The sequence below is a fragment of the Dromaius novaehollandiae genome, chromosome 4 (genome assembly GCF_036370855.1).
Source record: "Dromaius novaehollandiae isolate bDroNov1 chromosome 4, bDroNov1.hap1, whole genome shotgun sequence".
NCBI classification, from domain to species: domain Eukaryota; kingdom Metazoa; phylum Chordata; class Aves; order Casuariiformes; family Dromaiidae; genus Dromaius; species Dromaius novaehollandiae.
This window is the reverse complement of record NC_088101.1, coordinates 86,865,679-86,871,050: the sequence shown is the minus strand read 5'-3', so window position 1 is coordinate 86,871,050 and position 5,372 is coordinate 86,865,679. Positions and strand designations below refer to the sequence as shown.

The 5,372-nt window shown below is 48.2% G+C and overlaps 1 long non-coding RNA gene across 1 annotated transcript; it reads right to left on the bottom strand.

Annotated features, from left to right (window-relative positions):
- Positions 1-297: 297 nt before the first annotated feature.
- LOC112989010 (uncharacterized) lies at positions 298-5,108 on the bottom strand. The gene is made up of 3 exons (XR_003260690.2): positions 4,921-5,108; positions 3,576-3,665; positions 298-481 (listed from the first exon to the last, which is right to left on the bottom strand). It is a non-coding gene; the product is annotated as an uncharacterized LOC112989010 (long non-coding RNA).
- Positions 5,109-5,372: the final 264 nt, after the last annotated feature.

The following is a 5,372-nucleotide window of genomic DNA, read 5'->3' as shown; positions in this document are numbered from 1 at the left end:
AGCACCTTGGGATGCGTGATGCAGAAAAGGATGTGTCTACTCAGGGGAAGGGAGCACTTTCATGTATGTATGTGTATATAGATATATGTACATTATATATATTAAAAAAAGTAAGAAGTGCACACGTATCCTGTGCTGTCCTTCCAGTATCTCTGGCACTAACCCATCTGATTGCCCTCCCAGACATCAGTGAGAAATACCTCTTCCCTTCATGCCAGGTAACAATACTGTTGCTGCATCACCTCACCTGTTCACCCAAAATCTTGCTTACCATGAAGGCAATGAGCAGCAGCCCAAGTGTCACTTTGCCAGCTGACTTCCAGTCCCCAGCATGATCTCCTCTGGAGGCATCTCTGCCCAACATTTCTCCAGGAAAATCTGCTGCAACGGTCTTCCAGCAGAGTCTTAGCTATAGCTCACAGATGAGAGTTCATCTTCCAAAGCAAAGCTCTGGATCAGCACTGGCCCCACAATAGAGTCCCTGGAGAAGAAAAACAGATTTTTTTTTTAATTCTACTTAATATATCATGAAATAGTCTCCTCTCTGCAAGCTCTCTTAGGGCCCACTAACCACCATGAACAAAAATTTCCTTCGCTTATGGTGACTTCCCAAATGTAACAAAGACTTCCGTGTAGGCAATCTGTGTAAATGAAGCTCCCAATTGAAACATAGCCTTTTTTTCTGGACCAGAGAAGTAGGGAACTATTTCCTCTTTCACCCTCTACCTTACAGGCACTTCTGCCTTATCTGCATTGACCAGGAGGACCCTTTTCTCAAAGCCCCCGTCACTGTCTGCAGAAGCAGACAAAGGGCTTCCATGCTTGCCACAGGGCAAGTGGGGGAAGTCGAAAAGCAACTACCATCCTTTTGCTAAACTCAGGCAAGTACAGGAACAGGAGGAAAGTGTGCACTGCTATTAACATGCTTCCACTCCCAGGGCTTCCTCCCTTGCATCCCATTCCCTCCTTGGCTTCACCTCCCAGATGTCCTACGATGTCCTCACTTCTACAGGCAGTGTCTGACAACTCACTTAGGACTGTGACCGAAGCTACCAAATTCATCTGACTTTGGGCAAAGCTGTCAGATAATGAGAGGGTCTGGTGTGTCTTGTCCAGGCTGGCTTTCAAGTGGTGATCTCAGATAATGGAGACCACATGGTCCATCTCCAAGTCCAAACCACCACAGTTCAGAATATCGTGGTTGACCTGAGCAAGAACCCGGCAAAATAAATAGAGCACTGTGAAAACTGTGCCATGGGAACACTTTAAAACAAGCACGTATGCACACGTACACTTGCTGGAACAAGGGACCCACATTTCAGGAGGGAAAATAGAGCCATTTAGTGGAGGGATCTGGATCCAAACTGGCATCTTTCGTTCTCCCTTTTGTATTTTTTTTTTTCTGCCAAGCTCAGAAAACCCAGTGCTTTTCAGTCTGGATTTATTCACAGGGGCAAATCGGGGAGGGAGAGCAGGAGGAGCTGTTATCCACCATGTGGTATCAATAGGTTGGTGGTAAAAAGCTTCTTGCTGCCAAAGAACACCAGAAATAACAGTGTCAAACATGTCTTTGTGAGCAATTATGGTAAATACACACACACACACATACACACGCTTACTAAAGATGAGGAACGTGAATATCTATATATAAATATATATAGATATATAGAGGCCTCCTGCTTCTCATCCAGTCTTCCCTGGGCCGGGATTAGAAACAGATTGAAGTAGCCTGAGAAAAAAACATTCGTGTGTCCTAATTCTCTCATTAAACAGTAGGTGGTACATCTTGCCATGTGTTTGATATCACGGGGGTTTGTTTCTCCCCATCGCTTTTGATGTGTCATCACTCCCCACCCATCACGAGAGAGTTTCCCAGTGAACTTCGCGCCTGCACCGCCTGTGCCTTCCCCCTCCTGCCTTGCAGCACGCCCCACGTTAGCCCTACGGCAGTAGCATCAGGCCTCCTCATGCAAAGTTTGCCGTGCACAACACACAAAACTGAAGGAAAAGACTCGTGGCTGGTGCCTCTCGTAAAGGGAGGTGAGGAGGCTACGGGACCACTTAGGCAATGAAAGCAAGACAGCTCCAACTGGAAGGGCAGGAAAATTTGCTCGGCCTGTTGCAGGAAGAGGTGTTGGGTAGCAAAACCTGTTTAGCTCATCCGGACTAGGTAAGCATCAGGCTTTTATTAATATAACCTGGAATTACACATCCTTTTTAACTGGTTTGAGGAAGGGGCTGAAAAAATTCTTCTCCCACCCACTCTTCCCCAAAAATGTGACTCATCAAATAAATGTACTTCTGCTTTCAGTTTTTTGCCAAGGTCTGCATAAAACTCTGAAGTAAAAAAGGGGAGTGAAAGAAAATCAGCATGAATTTAACAATTACAAAACATGACGACAAAAACACAGAATGTGATGCTGTCGACTAGAACATTTTTTGCACATCTCTGCCAATGTTTTCAACCAAACCAAACAAACAGATGATTCCTGTTCTGTTTCTGTTTCGCGGAGAAAACGACCTTTCTAATTTCTGCATGCACAAATCTTGTCCTTCTTTTGACCAGCTCAAACCACAATATTTTACGAGCATCCCACAGAGCTTTACGTAGCACATAGAGACTGCCCTGTGCTAACCTCATCCCTCCCAGCAGCATATTCCAGTGTAAATCCCCTCATGCGTGCATTCGGAGCAGCAAAGTCATGCCTTGTGGGGACCCGCGCAAAGGGAAACCAGGAGTTTCTAAGCATCCCCTGCTCCTCCTCCCGCTCCAGTGGCCAGGAAGCGGCCGGAGCCACAGCTCCGCTCCCCACAAGGCACCAGCTGAGCCAGCGCAGGCAGGAAAATCACGTACGTCAGGGGATGGAACAGAGATGACTTCTCTCCTGGAGCTAGACCAGGGTCAAGGCTGTGATCTGGGGCCACAGACTAGCATCTGTTTTGCTCCCAGAGAGCTCAGAGCTTCTGGGGGCAGGAAGCGACGTTCTGGCTCATGTTGGTTAGCACTCCTTTGCCCACCAAGGGAGTGAGATTTGTCCCAACGCAGCTGCCTCTGGGGCGGAAGGCAGCGGACTGAGAAAGCCCTGCACACTGTAATGCCCTCTCTGAAACCGGAGATGTGCCAGCCCTCGAGAACCAGCCCCTGTGCACGTGCGAAGCCTGGCACCCAAAAACCACCAGCTGCTTCCAAAAAGGTGCGGTCGTGTCTTCTTGTTTAATGTCCTTCTCCCAAGCTAATGACAATGGATGAAAGCCAGGAGGAGCTGGGTATTTCCAGAGGGTGATGACACCACTGATTAGCCCATCCTCTTCCCAGCCACCCGTTGCCTACACGCTCGCCCTGCTGCGCTGACTTCCCATCACGCGCTAACTGCGACAGCGCTGAGCACGTCGCAAACCCTGCGGAGCTAACCCGGCACACGAGGAGAAGCAGAGTCCCCACGGAGCTCATTTAAGGGTGACCGAGTCCGTTTCTTGCGATACGATTTGGGAAATCGGAGTTGAATGAATGGCTCCTCTTCCAATTCTGGCCAAGACTGTGGTTTTCCAGTGAGCGGGGAGGAGGGGACACATACCTTCAGAATGGTCTTTATGGATGGGAATTCATCATGGTTTATTTTCTCAAGACTCATGGCTTGTCACAAATCCTTTTAAAGTCATGAGGCCTGAAAGGGGGGGGGGGGAGAAAAGAGCATGTTTTGGTGTTATTTTTATTCAGATAGGAACAGTTAGTAAGTCATTCCAGTCCCGTAAGCGAGAGATTATAAAGCCATAGTCCCTTGGCCTTTTTCGCTTGGTGAGGTTTGGAAGAGGAGGAGGGCAGGAAAGGGTCCCCCACACTCAGGATATCCCCCTCCCTCTCCCACTCCAACTCTGACTCCTGCCCACATGCCCTAGTGCACCCTGCATCATTTTGGAAAATCTGAGTGGATTTGCTCTTTTTTTAGCCGGCGTGATCCTCACTCTCTCGCTTTGACACCGGGTGCAGTGCTACCGCAGCCCATGGCTGCTGTGTTGCCGTTCGTGCCCAAGGGAAGCGGTGGAGACAGGAGCCCCCCCGTTGCAGTCCTGCGTGGTGGCATTTTGCTCTCCTTTTCGGCACGCTGGCCTGGCTGCACAAACAGTAACACAGAGAAAACTCAGGGCTCCGTGCTACTATTTGGGACTTTTGGCTCTGAAAACGCAATTTTATGATAGGAATTTTTGCAATCATCTCCTGCACTGGGGGAAGAAAAGGTGCTGGGAGAGCAATCAAATCTCCGCCTCCCAAGAGGGCAAATGCAATAAGCAGTGTAATGCATCGCCACGGCTGGGAATCCGCTTCCCTCCTTCCAGGTGTCTCAGAGCGAGGTGCTAGTCCGACCCGCTCGGGCGACCTCAGCACCTCCCGAGGTGTGACACACTCCAGAGGTGTGTAAAATGGGGGGAGAAGGGCTGATCTAGCTTTAAATATTTACCTTGCAGACAGCAGCTATGGTGTCAAATCTTACACACCTTCCTTCTGTCAAACCTCAGGGGGAGTTTGCCCTGGGAAAGGGCCTCCTCATTCAAGGACACACAACATATTGGTTCAGCCTCTGGCTACTCCATTAGCTTCAGTGTCCCACAGTGTAAAATATTCTGCTATCTGTCCATGTAATATCACTCAGCATTATGGCTCCTGAGAGAATAGTCTTCTACAACAACACTAATAAATCGTGAATCAATTGAAGACCATCTCCCACAGGGTGTAGCTTATTGAGCTTGGTGGAACAGCATCCATTGACCTCCTAGACCCTGAAACAGCCTGACAGAGACTTAATGCAACAGCTCTCCAACCTTGCACACTAGGGCCTGGTACATCTTTCCCCTCATCTATGGCAACATCTGCCTAATGGTGAGTGTTCAGCCACGAGAGCTGGTGGTTCTCCAAATATTCACCTGCATAAATGCTTCTCCAAGACCGACAAGAGATGCCTTTATATCCCAGCCTCTCTCCCCCTGCAGTAAATCAATGATATGAACATCTCAAGATATGTCAGGGGGGATGCAGTATGCAGTCAAAAACGCAGATATACATTTGGCCCTCCTGAGCATGCCAAACTGGGCTCATGCAAGATGTTCGCTGAGATTCCTGAGTGCTTTCTATAGAACAGAAATAGTGGAGAAAATAAGAAATAATTAAAGCAAACCCATAAACATAAATTTCCAGCCTCAAAAATATTTTTTCTCAGATTTCTTTAGTTTCAGCATGAGAGTAAATAGGAAAGTCTTTGAGCAAGACATCCTCACAGATTCTACAGTTCATGCAAAGAAGCAGATGTAAACTGGAAGAACAGGAGGCACCAAAGGGGAAAACGTAGTGTTCAGCGTCATGATCGTAGCACTGTGAG